Genomic DNA, 18,879 nt, shown 5'->3' with positions numbered 1-18,879 from the left:
ATTCGTTGTGATCCCCTTGCCTCTGCCTCCTGAATGCTGTGATTACAAGAACGCTTCGGCACTCACCGCACCACGCTCTAAACTCAGGAATGCTCTAAATCTTCAGTTCTGTTGTCAAATAGACATAGGGATGCACACCTTTAACTACAGCCCTTCGGAGGCAGAGGCAGGTGGATCTCTGTAAGCATGAGGTCATCCTTGGTCTGCAAAGTGAGTTCTAGGACAACCAGAGCTGTAGAGTGAGACCCCTGTCTCAAAAAAATTTCTATTGTCCTCCAATATGGTTTATTAACATATTGTAACTTAAAATCAGCTATTTAGATGAAAACTTTTAGTACAAGGCAAATGACTATCCTATTAGGATGCATTATTGTGAACATTACTTGAACATAGATTTGAAATGCGCCCAAATTCCTTAAAACAGGACATTGACATCATGGGCTTGAACTGCATAAATACCACAGACTTAATTCTCAGTCTCCAGGACTAAAAGCACTCACAGTAAAGTTTTTGTGTTTTTTCCTTAACATTTTCATGGTGATTGTATCAGCAAACTTTATTTAAAGACATGTATTTGTGTGTGTGTGTGTGTGTGTGTGTGTGTGTGTGTGTGTTCAAGAAGGCCAGAGGGAAGCATCAGCTCTCTGGAGCTGGGGTCACCCATGTAGGTACTGCAAAAGGAACTTTTGCGTCCTCTGGAAGAAAAGCACGTGCCATCCGCGCCGCCTCTCCAGGCCCAGACAGGGCTTCTTTGTGCCTTTGTTTCTTTGAGTCCAGGTCTCTTTATCTAGCCCGGGCTGTCCAGGAACCCACATAGATAAGAATGACCTTGAACTCACAGAAATTTATCTGCCTCTGAGTGCTGGGATTAAATGTGTGTGCCACCACGCCCAGCCCAGCTCAGTGTTTCTAAACTACAAACTACAATAGAATACAGATTTTACCAGCTTTCAGTGACGGTATAACAAAAATGTCACAGCCTTTAAAAGGTGACTGTAACAGTTCCCTGGATTCGGATTGTAAATTATTATTCTTAACCCAGAAAAATGATACAGTTATCATAGTGCTGAATTAGACAAAAGCATACTTTGATTAATTTTAAGATTTGTTTATTTATGCCGGGCGGTGGTGGTGCAGGTCTTTAATCTTTGTGAGTTCAAGGTCAGCCCGGTCTACAAGAGCTAGTTCCAGGACAGGCCCCAAAGCTACAGAGAAATCCTGTCTTGAGAAACAAAACAACAAAAAAGGCCTCTTAAAACTGAGCCATCTTCTCTTCCAATTCCGGACGACTGAGGTAGTCCATGCACACAGGTGGGTGAAATCCAGTTCAAGATGGTATTTAGGAAATGTGCATACTTTTGGTAGATTTCATAGATTTCCCCTCATAATTCACGAAAAAATTTTTTTTTAAAAAAGAAATTACAGAGAAGTTAATATTTTTGTAGCAGTCACACGCCCTCCATCGAGATTCCGCTGTGAACACCGAGTCATGTGTGTCTGTTCCCAACCTTCCCCGTCCCTCACTGCTGGGTGGCTGGGTGGAAAGACCCACTAGCTAGATGGCTGTTCCCACGTTCCTGTGGGAGGCTGGCAGTGGCGCGGGGCGGGGGCAGCGGGCGCGCAGGGCGGGGCGGGCGCTGCGTGCGCTGGACGCGGGGCTGCGCTCCTCGTGTGCGCTCCTGGGCGCTCGCCGCCGCCGCCGCCGCCGCCGCGTCTTGAGTCAGCAAACTCCGCGGTTTTCCCGGCCCGGCGCCGCCGCCCAGGACCGCGTGTGAGTAAGCCGAGCCTCGGGGAGGGAGCCGGGTGGCGGGCACCTGCTCAGCCCGCCCGGGGACAGGGAAGATGCTGGCGCGGGCGGTTTTTTTATTCCCTGCCTGCATGCAAGGCCAGGCGCCTTTGACTTTAGAGCCTGGGAGGGGCGAGGATGTTTTTTACCCCCTCTTCTTTATGGGATTGTGGGATTGATGGGAAAGGCCGCGGATGAACCCACGTTGTTGATCGGGTTTGATGGCACGGGGAAGCAACAGCCTGTTTATCGGTTCTGGACACATCACACTTTCCTAAAATTACAAGGATTGTTAAGGGGATGGTCACGGGATGTCTGTTTCCGCAAGGCACAGGCGCGTGGAGAGAGGTGGATTAGAAATTGAGAGCAGAGGGGGGTTTGACGTGATCTCCATCAACCCTTTCAGTTTGCGACAGGTGAAACCAAGGTCCGAGAGGGGGGAGCAGAAGGCACTCGGGGGAGGGGTGTATGAAAACCCCTCTTCTTCTGGCAGCGGGCTTGTGGGAGTGGCTGGAGGGGGTTGGGGGCGTTAGGATACTTCCCCAACCATTGGCCCAGTTTTGAGGGGCTTTTCAGGAGGGGGAGGCTAAGTGTCCTGGCAACAGTATCTCACGTGAGGTTGAGGAGTCTGCATGACTTCGCGTGTTTCTTGTCCCTCAGGCACACATACAACCCGGATAGTCATTCCTGTTTCACTCAACCAACCTCTAGCTACCTTCCTTCCTTCTGGTCCTGGGGATGGAGCCCACGGTCTTGAACATATTAGCAAGCACCTTGTCACTGAGTTGCTTGCTCCTTAGTCCCTGTTTATTTATTTTTAAAGGGGTAGTAGAGTTGAGATTGACTGACAGACCGTCTTGAATACTGATATAAATGTAGATACATTTAGAAGTGACTGACCATGTGAAGATGTCAAAGACCTCATTAGCAGCCACTTCTAGTTAACTGACCATCCATCCGGGTTTCTTCTGTCAGTGCATTCTTCGTTCCAGAAACTGGGGGCCTGGCTGGCACTGCCCTCCAGGAGGCGTGCCCCTGGTGGTGGTGGGGTGGGGTTGCTGTCTTTTGGCAATCATGCTTCGATTTCCTCTGCTCTGGGCTGTGTTACCCACCTCCTTTTATTTCACTTATGGGAAGGCCTTCAGAGATCGGTGTCTTGAAAACACCGCTGCTGCTGTCTACAAAAGAGCTGCCTCTCTGCCCCGCTACAGTGATTCCCCCTCCACTTTAGAGCACTCCTGATCTGCTTTTTCAGCCCTGACATGGCAGCACGCCTTTCATTTTGAGTTAAGCCGTGGGGGGAACTGGTTTCTCTTTCCTCTTTTAGTTTAGGGCTGTGGTGTAACAACCACTTGTGAAAGGCTGAGAAGAGCCTGAGAACAGGGTCCCGCCTAGGTTGGCTTTCCTTGTGAAGAATAGCAGAGGAAGGGTTTGGCTAAGATGTTGGGAACTCCTGGAAAGCCCCCCAGATTTTAGGGCTGTAGTCACCAAAGGTCTTTTTCTTGGTTGTTTAACAGGTATGAGTTAACATGTAGGCTCTTGATCTTGTCCCAACTAGAGGCTATACAGAACTGTGGCTTGGCTACATCTTCTGGTTACAGACCCTTCTGAGCTGAAATCTCGGTCCGCGTGTTTGCTAGTTAAGTTGTTGTTGGCAGACTCAGGCATGGTGGTGCACATCTGTCACCCTAACACTTGGGGGGGTGCAAGCAAGAGGATCGGGAGTTTGAGGCTATCCTTAACCTTTGAGTCCTTGTCTCAAAAATAACAAAACAGCTGTCCTGGAACCCAGTAGGTAGGTCAGGCTGACCTTGAACTCAGAGATCGGCTTGCCTCAGCCTCCCAAGTGCTGAGATTAAAGTTGTCACTATGATTGACCCTATTTTTTAATTTTTAATTTTTTAGCCAGTGCCTCATGCAGCCCAGACTGGTGTCTGACTTGCAGCGAGGCAGAGGATGCCCTTGAGCAGGATCCGCGGTCACAGGCAGGGGCTACTATCACTGTACTCGAGGATGACCTTGAACTCTCAAGTGCTGGGGTTATGGGTGTGAGCCACTGTCACCTGTGGCTTAGGGCTGGCTTTAAACATGGCATGTAACTGAGGCTTTGAACACTTGGTCTTCCTGCACCTGCTTTCCAAGTGTTGGGGTCACAGGTGTGTGCCCGGCATCCTGCATCTTTGCTTTTCATATTTTGTATGTTTTAATTATGCATTTGTTTATTTATTTGTATATATATATTTATTTGTATATATATATATATGAATATATATATTCACGTGTGGGTTTACACGTGCCCCCGTACTTAAATGGAAATCAGAGGACAAGCTCAGGAGCTACTTCTCTTTCTATCATGAGGATTCTGGGGAATGAACTCAGGCCTCCAGGCTTGGCAGCAGACGCCTTTACCATGGGGCCATTTCAGTGGCCTCCCTAAATCCTTTTTTTTTTTTTAATTGATGTAGCTGAGACGGGCTTTGAACTCCTGATCCTCCTGTTGTTCCCCCCTCCCTAGTGCTGTGATTATAGTTGTGTGCCTCCATGCCCAATTCCTGAATCCATTAGGAAGATATGAAAGGTATTTTTTTTGTCTTGTTTAGTTGATAATTGTATGAGGTGCATTTTATTTTGATAGCATTGTTGAATACCGAGTTAACGATTCCTCAGTAACCAGAACACCTGCATGTATGAAGAATTCCGTTTCTTATCCATTTCTGCCCCCACTACCTTCAAGGGGCAGGCTCTCTCTGCTTAGGTGCTGCTTTTGGAACCAACTGGAATATTCATTCGTACTAGATTTGATTAGTATTGAGTGTCCTGTCCGTCATGTGATGTCCTTATTTCGTGCATGCTCCATGCACTTCGAGGCCTTCAGCAGGTCACATCTGCTGCTCACACCGTGTGTGCACCTGCAGCGCTGCACACTAAATACATCTCTTCAGATGGTGAAGGTCCCCAGTCCTAAGTCTTAAGTCACAAATGAAAGTGGATCCATTCACAATGGAAAGAAAGGACGTCTGGAGCCCGTTTTGATTAGGGGATGAAAAGATGAAGGAGCCAAAGGGGGGCACTAAAGGATAGAGATAGACCCCCTCAAGTTCATACTAGCAATGGGAGCCTATGTGAGGACAGCCCAGGCTGCTGAGAAACAGTATGGAGCCTGACATTCAAGCACATGGTCCCTGTCTCCCATGGGGTACAAGGCTCCTGGGTCCCCTTCTCGGTGCCCATCCTTGGGATTTCTCTATTTGCGTACGGCTCCCATGGTTGGCCTGGCCCCGACCACACTGGGGTTTTCACTCAGTGCTTGCGGTGATCTCATGCAGTCATCTTTCTGAGGCCCCTCACCCACCCTCTGCTTCTCGGGCTTCTTGTGCTCCGTTCTGGCCTGATCCCCAGCTTCCCTCAGACCCTTCCAATGCATCTTCTTGTCTACACTGTCTCCCCGGATCTGTGGTTTTCAAATGTTAAAAAAAATTAAAGAACACTTATTTATTTGTGTGTGTTGTGTGTTTATGTTACGTGTGTGTGTGTGTGTGTGTGTGTGTGTGTGTGATGGCATGCAGGTGTGGAGGTCAGAGGACAGCTTGTTGAGGTTGCTTCTTTTTCACTATGTGGGTCCCAGAGACTGATTTCAGGTCTTTGGGCTTGGTGGCAAGTGATGTTATCTGCTATACTACCTTGTTGGCCCTCTTGGACATTTTATCCATAAGAACCATGTGGGAAGAAGCAGATTTCTGGGTCTCAGGGCTTAGGAGGCCCATGGTGAGACCTGGGAGTTTCTCCTTCTTTGAATCTGGTACAGAGACTGTACAAGTGGGGTTTGTTTTTTTCTATGGCTTCACAAATCGTTGGTAAGCCAGAGACTTCCCTTCTGTGCTGGGACTGGCGCTCAGGGCCTCCCGGAGCCTGCTGGGCAAATTCTGTAGTACTTGCCGTCCTCAGCTCTGAACTCTTCTGTGAAGCAAACTTAACTCCTGCCTCACTGATGGAGACCCCTAACCCTACTATAGGGCTTATCAGTCAGTTGGCTACACTAGGTTAAAGGAGCCGCCACCTATGTAGCTCAGGTCCCCTGTGCTCCAGAGCCTTTGTTCTGTTACTGTTGACACTACCTAGTTGCTCTCTCATTTTTTAAAGCTTGCTTTATTATGTGTATGTAAAGGCATGTGGTGGTTTGAATGAGAATGGCCCCTCTCGGCATGTGTATTTGAATATTTGGTCTCCCATTGGTGGAACTGTTTGGAAAGGATTAGCAGGTATGGCTCTGTAGGAAGAGGTGGGCTTGGAGGTTTCTAAAGACTCCTATGATTCCCAGTGCTCTTTCTCGCTACCTGGTGGTTGCGGATCAAGATCTGAGCTCTCCAGTATTCTTTTGCTCTGAGATCGTGGACTGTAAACCTCTGAAGTTATAAGCCTGATTAAGTGCTTACTTTTTTTTAAAAGGATTTATTTATTTTTGTTTTCTGTGTGTATGGGTCTCTTGTCTGCATGTATATCTGTCCACTGCACTTGTGCCTGGTGTCTTTGGAGGCCATAAGAAGGGGTTGGATCTCCTGAAATTGGAGTTACAGAGAGTTAGTTGTGAGCCACCCTGTGGGTTCTGGTAGTTGAACCTGGGTCCCTTGGATGAACAAGTACTCTAAACCACTGAGCCATCTCTCCAGCCCCTAAACAGTTCTTTTATAAATTGCCTCAGTCAATAGGAATTTAACTAAGGCATGACATGTGTGCCACGCTGTGCGTGTGCTAATTTGTGTATGCATGTGTGCCATATAAGACAAGTGTTAGGGTCAGAAGGGGACAACTTATGGGAGTTCTCTCCTTCCACGCGTGCAGTTCAGAGATTGAATTCAGGCTGCAGGCACGATGTTTATCAATCAAGTTCAGTGAATACCTTTACCTGCCCCCTCGCTGTGCCCCTGGCTGAGTGTAGAGCTACCTTGCTTGCTCACAGGAATCGCCTTGCTCAATAAGCAACCCTTCCTCCTTGCTTGTCAGTTCATTTGGAGCAGTATCCTTTTGGCTGGTTTGTATTTGATTAAGTAGGTTACGTGTAATTCCTGATTGTTCTTGGTTCCACAGGCCGCTGAACCGACCCAGCACCAGTCCTGGCATCCGTGGCCAGAGTAAAAGGTGGTGATTGCCCACGTGTTGCAATCTCTCTAGTTTTTGTTTCCGTCTTGTGACTTTGAGGCAGTGAATCCGTCAGTAGCTCAGGATGTCCTGGAACTCACTGGATTTGAGGAACCCTTCCTTAGCTTTCTAAGAGCTGGCGTCACAGGTGCCAAGCCACCACACTCAACCCCACCTCTCCCTTTTCCAGGAGATGGTCTCCTACGAGGGCAGAACTTTGGGTGGAGCTTTCTCTAATCTTCATACCTGTACCGTTCCCAATCTTAGCCCCAATCAGGAATGGCCGATGTCCTACATTGAGCTAGCTTGTTCTCGGGGCTTAGCCTTCTTTCTGACCCCCTCTGCAGCTTCCTCATCCTGCCTGTGACACCGGCCTCCTTCCAGTCATTGGTCTGTGAGTCATCTGACTCCCCCTTTCCATCACGCCTTCTGTCCAGGTTCTTCCTGTTGCTAAGTGCCCTTTCTGTAAAAGTTTATTATTATTTTTAATTAATTCTTTGAGAATTCATTTGGTGTATTTGGAACCCATTTGTCCCCAACTCCTCCCCTTAACTCCTCCTAGGTGCAGCCCCACTTCCTTGCCCCCCAGTGGTCTTTATTTCTTAGGGTGGTTTCAGGCTTTCAGCAAAACTGAGCAGAAGACGTAGGGAAATCAGAGCTTGAATTTGCCACAAAGTATTACAGCATGCCTGTGTGAACTGAAGCTACGTGTTGATGTTGGACTCAGTATCCCACACCTGTGATCCTGGCACTTGATCAGGAGTTCAAGGACATCCTTGCCTGTGTAGTGAGTTTGCAGCCAACTCTAGTAGGCTTTTTTGGACCGCCAGCCTCCAAATCATGACAAAGACACTTGTTATTAATTATGAAAGCTCGGCCTGTAGTTTTTAGGCGTGATCCATTGGCTCTTATAACTTAAATTAACTCATTTATATTAATCTGTGTTTTGCCTCATGACTTCTAGCCTCTCTTACATCTTGCATCTTCTGTTTCCTCTGGCGTCTCTCCTGCTCCTATCTCCTCTTCCTCTCTGACCAGAAGTCCCACCCAACCTCTTCCCACTTAGTTATTGGCCACTCACAGTCAGAAGGCTTCTTGGCAAAGACACATCTTTGCAGTGTACAAAAAGATTATTCCACAACAGCCAACCAGGACCCAAACTCAAACCAGAAAACCAGTTGGGAGCCAGTTATAGAGGGATGTGTGTGCAAGTGTCTGCAGGTTATGTAAGGGCGTAAGCATTGAATTGGGCTATGGGAGTGTCAGTCCTGGGCCTCTGCCTTGTAACTGGATTAAACTTGGGTATCTTCCATTGCCATAGGCTGGAACAACTTTGTGGAGTCTCTTCTCTCCTTCCACCCTTATGTGGTTTCTGGATTAAACTCAGGTCACCAGGCTTGCATGACCGGTGCCTTTATTCTCTAAGCCATCTTGCCAGCTGCCTCGTGTTTTAAGAGCCTCAGGTTGGTCCTGTTTTTCCTGCTTGTCCTCTTCCAGCATCAAGACCATGTGTGTGCCACCCCTTCTAAAAACAACAAAACAAAACAAAACAAAAAACCAGTGTCTTTCTATTAACATTGTCCTGACTGTCCTTGAACGGGTGTGAAGACCAGGCTGGCCTTGAACTCACAGAGCTCCGCTGGCCTCTGTCTTCTGGGTGCCACCTGACTCCTGCCTTCTCTTGGAGTCCTCTCCCTCCACACTCCTCCTTCCTGGAGCCCTGTCACCAGCGCTCCATCTTTTGGCACAATGAGCTTTGCTTCACAAGTGACCTGTTTCAGTCTGTGCCTTAGCATCTGTAGGCCTTAGAACAGGCGATGTCATACGGGTGACAAATCTCAGTGATTACCCAGTGGGTTGACTTGTCCTCAAGTTATCCTGGGGGCCCATTCATAGCTAACGATCCTCAGCAGGTCGCATTCCGATGCTGGCTTTTCCACATTCATACGTGGACAGAACTTGGCCTACTTTGTATCCTGGAGCATGTGAATACTTAGTAATAACCCAGTGTTTGGGTTGGCTTTTTTTTTTTTTTTTTTTGAGACAGTTTCTCTGTAGCTTTGGAGCCTGTCCTGGAACTAGCTTTTGTAGATCAGGCTGGTCTCAAACTCATAGAGATCCCCTTTCCTCTTCCTTATTCCCTTTCCTCTCCTCTTTCCCCTCCCCTTATCTCGGTCTTTTATTCCTTTTCCTTTTTGGTAGAGTTGCTCTGGGTATCCTAGGCTGTCCCCCAAATGCTATGGTTCTTGGTGTGCTCAACTGTGCATTTGTTTGTGAAGATCAAGGGTAGGCACCCTGTTAGGGTTCCACTGTGCTAAGAGTGAGGGATTTTTCTGAATCCATCTGGCCATCCTGGCAGTTCCACTTAATCCAATGCCCAGTTCCTTAGTTTAAACATTAAGGTAATAATGATGTGTAACTTAGTAGCTGCTTGGGAATCCAAAAGGATAGTTTGTGTTATAGGCTTCAAACAGGGTCTGATAGTAAACAATTAGGTTTTGATTGTTTTAAAAATTGTATTATTTATTTATTTATTGTGCTGGGTGTTAAACCTAGGGCCTCACCATTCTAGGCAAGTATTCTACCACTGAGCCACACCTCTAGCCCGACCTTTTATTTTCTCCTTTTTTCCATCTACTTTTGAGACCAGGCTGGCCTTCAACTTGAACTGATCTCCTGCCTCTGCCTCCTCAGATTACAAACCTGCTCAGATTACAAGCATGGACCACCATGTCTAGCTCAGTTTTTCTTTCCCCTCTGTCCAATTCACCCTCTTTTTCTTTTTTTTTAAAGTAGAAAAGCATAATTTTTTCCTCTATATATATTTTTAAGATTTATTTATTTATTTTGTTTACAGTGTTCTGTCTGTATATATGCCTGCAGGCCAGAAGAGGGCACCAGATTTCATTACAGATGGTTGTGAGCCACCATGTGGTTGCTGGGAGTTGAACTCAGGACCTCTGGAAGAAGAATTCAGTGCTCTTAACCTCTGAGCCATCTCTCCAGCCCTAGAAAAGTATAATTTAAAAAATTATTTTATGTGATGTATATGGATGTTTTTTCCTGTCTGGGCACTACATGCACTACATGCCTGCAGTGTCTACCAAGGCCAGATCCTGTGGGACTGGAATTACAGGCCATTGTGAGTCACCATGTAGGTGCTGGGAACTGAATTGGGGTCCTCTAAAAGAGTAGCCACTGTTCTTAACTGCTGGGTCATCCCTTTACCCACCTTTTGTTTTGAAATAGAGTTTCTCCAAGTAGCCTTGACTGTCTTTGAACTTGTTATGTAGATCAGACTGGTCTCGAACTCCCAGAGATCTCCCCATCCCTGCCTCCCAAGTGCCAATATTAAGGGTGTGCATTGTGATGCTCAGCTGGCCACCAGCCTGTCTGCCTGCCTTTCTGCTTTTGATACCTGGTCCCTTGTAGCCCAGGCTGGCCGTGAACTCATTACATACATAGCTGAGGATGACCTCAACATTTCTGACCTTCCCGCTTCTGCCTCTACAGTGGGGATTATTGACACAGACTGCCCCCATTCCTATGGTTCTAGGGATCAAACTCAGGGCTTCTTACATGCTGGGAGGTTCCCTACAAACCGAGATACATCTTCAGCCACCCACTTTTGTCTTTTTAAAAAATGTCTTGTTAACTTACATGAACGATGAATGATGAAAGGGCTCAGTATATAATGTATTTAGATCATATTCTCCCCTACGACTGTCTCTTGTCCCTTCCTGGTGGTCTCCTTTCTCTTTCCAAACCAGTCCCTCTTCTGCTTGATGGGTTACATACAGGGCCCTGGGGGAGGGGCTGTTTAACAGGAATGTGAACACTTTTCAAATGGATTAGAGCGTTGAGAAAAATGTCTCTTCTTCCCCCATCGCCTTAGCTAGCATTCTATTCCTGTGAAGAGACACTATGACCTAGGAAACGCTTAGGAAAGAAAGCATTTAACTGGGGCCTGGCTTACAGTTTCAGGGGGTTGATCTGTTATCGTCATGGCAAGGAGCATGATGGAACACAGGCAGGCCTGGTGCTGGAGAAGTTCTTTATCCTGACCTGCAGATAGCAGGGAGACAGGGAGGGAAAGAGGAGGGGAGGGGAGACTGGGTCTGGTTTGGGCTTTTGAAACTTCAGAGCCCACCCCCAGTGACACACCTTCCCCCACAAAGCCATTCTTGCTCCAAGGCCACACCTCTTAATCCTTCCAAACAGTTCTTGGTTTAGGGACAAAGCCTGCAAATACAGGAGCCTGATAGGGGACCATTCTCATTCAAACCAGCACATCTCTCTACCAGTAGCTGCCTCTCAATCACCCCAGGAAAGGTAGGGGTTTGTGAGCCTTCCCTGTGGTAAAGGGGCGCAGGCTGCTTTTTGTCCTGCCCGGCTCCAAGCCGCCCAGCTAGTTTATACCTGAAATAATTACATGGAAATGGTATTCATTTAAACACTGCCTGGCCCATTATCTCCAGCCCCTGATTGGCTAACTCTCACATGTTAGTTTAACCCATCTCCATTAATGTGTATTGTTACTTGACTGTGGCTTACTGGCATGAGTTTAACCAGCGTCCGTCTTGGGCAGGAGAACCATGGCGTCTGCCACACTGCCTTCTTCCTCCCAGAATTCTGTTGTCTACTATACCCACTTCCCTTTTGAATTTTTAGTGGTGAAGGGTTACCATTAGTCTTATTCCCCAGCTCATCCTCCGCAGACCAGTGGAATCAAGGGCTCGAGGACAGTGAACGCAGTGTGTTCGAGAGCACATTAGCTATGGCCGGTGCTGGGGAAATGCTTTCTTTCCTCCGGCAATGAAGGGCTAAGCATGATGGAGCGAGGCAGGTGGGCATGAGAGGCTACTGTTCTTAGACCTACCTTTCCATCCCAAGCGATTGGGCTTATCAGAAACTTGATGATGCAGAAATGGCGAGAATTTTCTGGAACTCATTCAATCAAGTTTAATGTGCCCAATATTTATTGAGTACTGACTCTCTGCCAGGCACCGTGCTCAGTGAATGCTGGGTTTTAAAGCATAAACGATTTGGACAAGGCCCCTGGCCTTTGGGGACTTTTGAGATGACAGATGATAAACACAGAAACAAATTAATGGTTAAAACAATACCAACTGCTCTACAGATAAGGTTAAAGAAAGTGGTGCCTTGCCTCTCTGAGGAGGTGGAGGGGCCTAGCTGAAGGATCGGAAGCAGCCATTGTGGTGAATGGGGTAAGGGAGATGGGGGCGGGGATGTCAAAGGAATAGGAAGCAAAAGAGGCTATTGGTTGAGCAATGAGATGAGCAGTGGAAATGACCTGTTATGTATGCAGAGGCGTTAGGAGGTAGGCACAGTCGGGGAACTCTGAGGGGTGTGGCTTACAGGGCTCACACTGCTAAGAGCTATCTTCTGGATGTCATGCCCAGATCACAGAGTCGGCCCAAAACCAATGATTAGACCAAGTTCTGTATGTAAAACCAAAGAGCCTTTCTTCTTACATAGGTTTGCAAACTCAGTCTTGCTATGTGATGGAGTGATCAGAGAGCCCCGAGCTCAGTTAGAGTTGGATTTTTATGGTAGCAAAGGTTGAGGTAAGGGGTTTCTAAGGTTCAGGACACCTGATTGGCAGCCATTTGTCCAGGGGTGGCCTGGTGAAAAGCAATGGTTGCTTGCTGGCAGGTGATCCTATCTTCCGCTGTTGGAACGTTAGGAATTTCCTTTGGATGTTCTGTTACTGGCTGGTACTTGGGTAGTCTCAGTTTGTGGTCTTTCTTGGAGCCAGGGTAAATTACTGAGACTCAGGCCTCTGTTGAGCTTGCCATGGCTGGGTGCTATGCTGGAATGGGGTTTTCACAGGTTTCCCAGATCATAGCTAGACTTGAGAGGCATAGGTGCACAGGTGGGACTGTTGCAGTGTGGGGCACTGGGTATTTGTGATTTGATGCCTTTACCCTCCCTAGACTCTTGCTTGAGGATGCTGTGTGTTTGCCGAGAGAGGCCATGTACAGCCAGGAGTGAAGAACTGGCGCTTGGGGCTTGCCTGTACACCACACCTCTTTTACAACAGGATATGCAGCCTCGCACAGCCTGCTTGAGTAACCGCGTAGATGCTCTGTGAACAGCAGTGATTCGTCTCGATACCGTATGTCTGGGAGCACATTGGGGTGAGGCTACAGTTCATGACCATGGTGGAGCTCATTGTGTGTGGCTGGGTTCTCTCTAGGAAACTCAAAGGCAAACGGGTCTTGTAAATTTAGGCCAGAAATGGCCTTTCTGTGTATGGTGGGCACCATGAGGAATAGAATGATAAGTAAAACTTATTACTTTAAAAACAAAATCAGTTCAGCAAACCCCCAGAACTGACAAAACTCGACAAGCCAGAGCAAGCACTCTGCATTGGAGCAGCTGAGGCAGGAGGATCAAGAGTTCAAGGCTGTCCTGTCTCAAAAATATCCCAAACAAAAATGACTGAAGGATGCAAATAATTTATGCAAAAGAAATTTGTGGTTCATAAGTACATGGAAGGATCTTGGCTTTGCACATATTTTGAAGGGAAAAAAAGACCCCCCCCCCAAAGAAAACCTCACTCCAGTTAAATCTCACTTAAATAGAGCTGGCAGGCTGGCTCAGCAAGTAAAGGTGCTTGCCGCCAAGCTTGATGACCTGCGGTCAGTCTCTGGGAGTCACATGATGGAAGGAGAGAACTGACTTTTCTTAAGTTGTTCTCTGATAATGGTCTGTCCTATCCCTTTAAGAGACAAGCCACGCCCACTCCCTCCCCTGTCTGCTTAGCTAGCTGATCTTCTTTCCCACTCTCCCAAAGAGGTAGCTGCTGCTGTGGCTGCCCCCTTTCCCGCTTCTCTCTGCTCTTCTCCCTTCTCCCCTTCTACTCTTCCCTTTCATAACCCACTACATAAATAAATATCCAACCTCACTCTGCATGGAGTGCCTGTCCGGGTAGGTCTCTCAATCACCATGCGGCTCCATGCCTAGGACCCACGTCCTAGTGGCCCTCATGGCCCGCAGGCCACTTGGAAGCTCCCTGCCTGAGACCCAGCTGCCTTCATGGCCTGCCATGGTCTCGGAACCCACTGCCTGCAGCTGTTTGGGGACCTGCGGTGTGGTCTCATGGCTGGCTGCCCACTGACGCCACTTGGGGACACAGCATTCCTGCCTCTGCACCCTCAGGAGAACTGCAGCACTTTCTTTTTACCATTGCACGCTGACCTCCACAGACAAGCCTCGGTGCCTTGTGCGAACCCATGTACAAATAAATGTAATTAAATCAAGTCACTTAGGCGGACCTGCTTTACTTCCCTGGAAACATGTGGGAACTTATATTAGGAAAGATTTGGGGAAACAACTCGCTCAGCTGTGAATTCTCTGCCGACGGTACATATCTGTCATAGTTAATAGTTCACCTGACCTTATGCACTGGGAAATTCTGCTTGGAAACATTTATTTCTCAGTCGTACTCACGATAGTGTTCACTGAGCACTGTTGGTAACAGGAGGAGAGCGTGTGAGTGCGTGGCTGGTGAACTGAGCAATGGCACATCTTCATGGTGGACTGTGGACGGCTGTAAAAAAGGAGAGAGTTCTGTGGGTAGCTGGCTGCAGGCTACGAGGTTAAGTATAAAGAGTGAGGCATAGGAAGCCATGTGAGTTGGAAAATGTGTATCTACGTAGCCGTGTGGGTTGGAAAATGTGTATCTACGTAGCCGTGTGAGTTGGAAAATGTGTATCTACGAGCATATGCACAAAGTGCCTCGAGAATGCTAAAAGGCCTGGAAGGCTGGGGTGGGGGAAGTTTTCATTTTGTCCTCATTCTTAAATTAAAAATATTTTTATTATTTAAAAACGTGTGTGTGGGGGAGCTGGAGAGATGGCTCGCTGGCTGTTTTTGCAGAAGATGGTTTCAGTTCCAAATGCTCACGTGCTGGCACAGAGCTGTCCATGACTCCAGTTCCAGGGGGTCTGATGTCTTCTGGCCTCTGCAGGTCTTAGACATATGCATGTGGCGCACGGACATACATGGCCATGTATGTAGACAAAACACTCATACATTAAATAAGTAAATTTTTGCAGAATCTGTTTTGAAAAGTGCGTGTGGATATGTGCATACACATGCATCCATGTGCATGTATTGTGGGTGCCTGCAGAGAAAGGCATCGGGGCCCCTGTGAATCTGGCTTTAAAGGCAGTTGTGAGTTGCTCTACATGAATGCTGGGAATTGAACTCAGGTCCTCTGGAAGAGCAGCAGCGTGTGCATTGAATTGCTGAGCCATCTCGCCATCCCCTAAATGGGTTAGAATTAAAAAGCTGTGACCAAAGTGCTGGGCAGTGGTGGCGCACACCTTTAATTCCAGCACTCAGGAGGCAGAGGCAGATGGATCTCTGTGAGTTCGAGGCCAGCCTGGTCTACAACAGCTAGTTCCAGGACAGGCTCCACAGCTACAGAGAAACCCTGTCTCAAAAAAAAAAAGCTGTGACAAAGAAATCGAAGAGTGAAGAGTGGTTGGAATGGACAGACTGGTGCAGGACTAGCATTGCATCATCACCCAATGTGCAGCGTGTCTTCTGTGTTACAGTTCCAGCTGAGGCACCAAGATTCAGCCTGCAAAGGTTAGAAAAAAAAAAAACTGTGAATTGGCTTACTTACTTGGAAAAACGGTGGTTACAGGATGTGCCCATGTTAAGGAACCTAATTTCCCTTTCTTTTTCTTTTTTCTTTCTTTTTTTGAGGCAGGATCTCTCAGCTCTGGCTGGCCTGGAACTTGCTCAATAGACACAGGCTGCCCTAGAGAGATTCACCTGTTTCCGCTTTCCAAGTGCTGAGATTAAAGGCAGCCACTACCATGCCTGGCTGGAGAACTTGGTTTAAAACAAATAAGAACAAATACAAGTTCTTATTGTGTGAGTGTGAACATGCTTTGTGCACATGCCAGGATGGGGAAGAACCAGGGCATAAGAACAGTCATGGCAAAGTAAAACTAAAATCTGGCAGTGTGGATCCAAATCCCGGAGCTCAGTGCCTGGCACTGAGGTTTGTAATCCTTGGGCTCTAAAGGGCTTGGGCAGCCCTGCCTCTCCACCTCTGTCATCCACAGCCCCCAAAGCCTCTCGCTCAGGCCATCTCCATTCCACATCCGCAACTCTTCTAGGTCATAACATCTCCAGTATCCTGGGATCTCCACTGTAGCTAGAGGTTCACCCATAGCCCCTCAGGCCTTCTCTGCAGGACCCTGCCCCTGCCACAAGGTGCCAAGCCTCTACTACTCTCTCTGAACCCTTCATACCTTCAAAACCAGCAATCCCTGGAAGACTCTTACATTGTCAAGCTCAAGATGTAGTCCCTTGGACCACAGTTGTATCAGCTTCTGTGCACTGATCTCAGGAAGGACTTCTCTGTTGTCCCAGTGAAGCGTAGAAGACTTCAGTTCAGTGATGCTGAGCTCTTATTAACAGTCGTGGTTCTTCGGTCAATCCTAGCCCGATCAGCACCAGTTCTAGGTCACAGCTCATCATGTGGGCCACAGCAGCAAGAGCTCAAGAAACAAGTTGTGTGTGTGTGTGGGCACATGCGCGCACGTGCAGTGGTCAGAGGAAAGCTTTCCAAAGTTAATTTTTTTGGTCCTGTGGGTCCTGGGGATCAAACTCAGGTTGGCAGGACTTTACAGCAAGTGAGCCATCTTCATGGTCTTCCTGGGGGTTACCCAGAAGAGTCCTTCAAAGCTAACGAGCTTTCCTGACTATGAACAGAGGAGAAGTTACCTCTGTGCCCTGTGGGCATCTTGATTTTGGCCTGGAGAGACCCATGTCCAACCTTGACTGAGAAAAGTGGACTGAGGAATCTCTGCTCTTGGAAGTCACCAAATTGGGTGAGACTGGTTTGCAGCATTTTTGGGGTGCTTGTGTTTCTCGTTCTTAAGTCTTCCTTTGAGGGCCAATTGGAACACTGCTCAGCATATCAGCATATGGTACTTTTTTTTTTTTTAAAAAAGACGTATTTATTTTTATTTTGTGTGTGCGTTTTGCTTGCATGTATGTCTGTGTGCCACAGTGTGTACCTGGTGCTCTCAGAGGCCAGAAGAGGGTGTGAGTTCCCTGGAAATGGAGTTACAGCTGGTTGTGAGGTACCATGTGGGTGTTGAGAATTGAATCTACATCCCCTGGAAGAATAGCCAGTGCTCTATCCAGTGAACCGCATCTCCAGCCCCTTGTTTGTTCTTTGACACAGGCTCTTGTGGCCCAGGCTGGCCTTGAACTTTGAGGCGAAGTGTGTCCTTGAACTCCAGCTCTTTTTACCTCCACAGCCCAAGTTCTGGGATGGCAAGCACCCTACCCAAATCTTGACTATTCATTTTTGAAACAAGTCTTGACTATTCATTTTTGAAACATGTCTCAACTATGTAGACCAAACTGGCCTTGAGTTCACAGAGATCTGCTTGCTTCCTCTGGGGTTAAAGGTGTGTGCCCCCTGCTCAGCCCTGACTCTTTTTTTTTTTTTTTTTTTTTTTTTTTTACTGTGGAAGAACACTTAACACAAGATTATCCTTTTAAGGTTTTTGTGGATTATGGAGAAGGGTACCTGATGTCATCAGACTCTCTGACCTAGGTCTTTCCCCCAAGGCCATTGCCCACCTTTGCCTTTAACCCTTTCTGCGTCAGGTACTTGTTCCTTTCACCTTGCATGGTTGTCTAGCCAGTGGAGGAGGGCCTCTAATGAGCTGCCAGGTGTGAGAAGAGCATTCAGAGGAATAGGACGTTTGCCAACAAAGAGTTAAAGCTTTAGTCATCAGGCAAATGAAACTGGCATGCCCAGTGTTGTGTAAGAATGTTCAGAGGAACAGGACACTTGCCAACAAAGAGTTAAACCATTAGTCCGTCAGGCAAATGGAACCCGCGTGCCCAGTGTTGTTTTTGCCTAATCATTCGTGTAACAAGCCCCACCCCCTGCACGTCTCCGCCTTCTTCCTCTTAAGGCTCTGGCGGGTTCGCTTTGTAAGAACAAAATACCCGGGGATGTCCAGTCTGTCTTCAGACTGGCGAGCAAGCCCAGAGCCCTAAGAACTCCTGAGAGGGAGAACTGCAATCCCCCCCCCCCCCCCAGCGCTGTTCCTTTTTGCTTTATTAGGCAGAAGCGGCGTGTTTCCTAGGATGTGTTTTCAGAGTTCATCCTAACAGGTTGGTACCTTGGCTTGGTGATGGTTTTGGGCTGGAATTGATTGAGTGACTGTGTGGTTGATTCAGTGAGGCTTGTTTTAATCCATTGTTCTGAAAACCTTGGGCCGCTTCTTTGACATGTTCGCCTGTTGTGAGCAAGTGCTGAGATTTAATAATGATGAAAAGAAAAGGATTTATTTTACTTTTATTTGTGTTTACATGCACACAAGTGCAGGCACCCTCAGAGAGGATCCTTTGGAACTGGAATTAGAGGCAGTTGTGAGCTATTGGCGTGGGCACTGGGGACCAAACTCAGGTCTTATGGAAGAGCATCAAGTGCTCTTAACCATTGAGCCATCTTTCTTGCCCAATAGTATACATTTTTCTTTTTTTCTTTCTTCCCTCCCTCCCTCCCTCCCTTCCTCCCTCCCTCCCTCCCTTATTCCTCTCTCTCTCTCTCTCTCTCTCTCTCTCTCTCTCTCTCGTTCTCTCTCTCTCTCTTTCCTTCCTTCCTCCCTCCCCCTCTTTTTTTTTTTTTTTCTCTCCTGAGACAGGGTTTCAGGGTTTCTATGTGTAGTCCTGGCTGTTCTGAACTCTTGTAGACCAGGATGGCCTTGAACTCACAGAGATCCACCTGCCTCTGCTTTCCCAGTGCTGGAATTAAAGGCGCATGCCGCCGCCACCACCTGGCTAAAGATTTGTTTTTAATTTATTGATACGTATCTGTGTGTCTCTGTGTCAGTGTATGCCTTGTGTGTGGGCAGTGCCTGTGGAGGCCAGAAGGCAGCGTCCCC

At 47.6% G+C, this 18,879-nt stretch overlaps 1 protein-coding gene across 2 annotated transcripts in view; it reads left to right on the top strand.

The window, feature by feature from the left end:
• The first annotated feature begins 1,677 nt into the window (after positions 1-1,677).
• Positions 1,678-18,879, top strand: part of Snx10 (sorting nexin 10) — a 64,421-nt gene continuing 47,219 nt past the window's right edge. Inside the window, exon 1 of one of the 2 annotated variants that reach the window (XM_048440349.3) lies at positions 1,678-1,771. The gene's annotated coding sequence lies outside the window, so the exon portion shown is untranslated. Of the gene's footprint in view, positions 1,772-17,927; positions 18,107-18,879 lie in introns of those variants that run through there. The other variant, XM_048440345.3, reaches the window with a different exon arrangement.

This window comes from Myodes glareolus, chromosome 6 (assembly GCF_982192425.1).
Source record: "Myodes glareolus chromosome 6, mMyoGla1.1, whole genome shotgun sequence".
In the NCBI taxonomy this organism is placed as follows: Eukaryota; Metazoa; Chordata; class Mammalia; order Rodentia; family Cricetidae; genus Myodes; species Myodes glareolus.
This window is presented reverse-complemented; position numbering and strand designations above follow the sequence as displayed.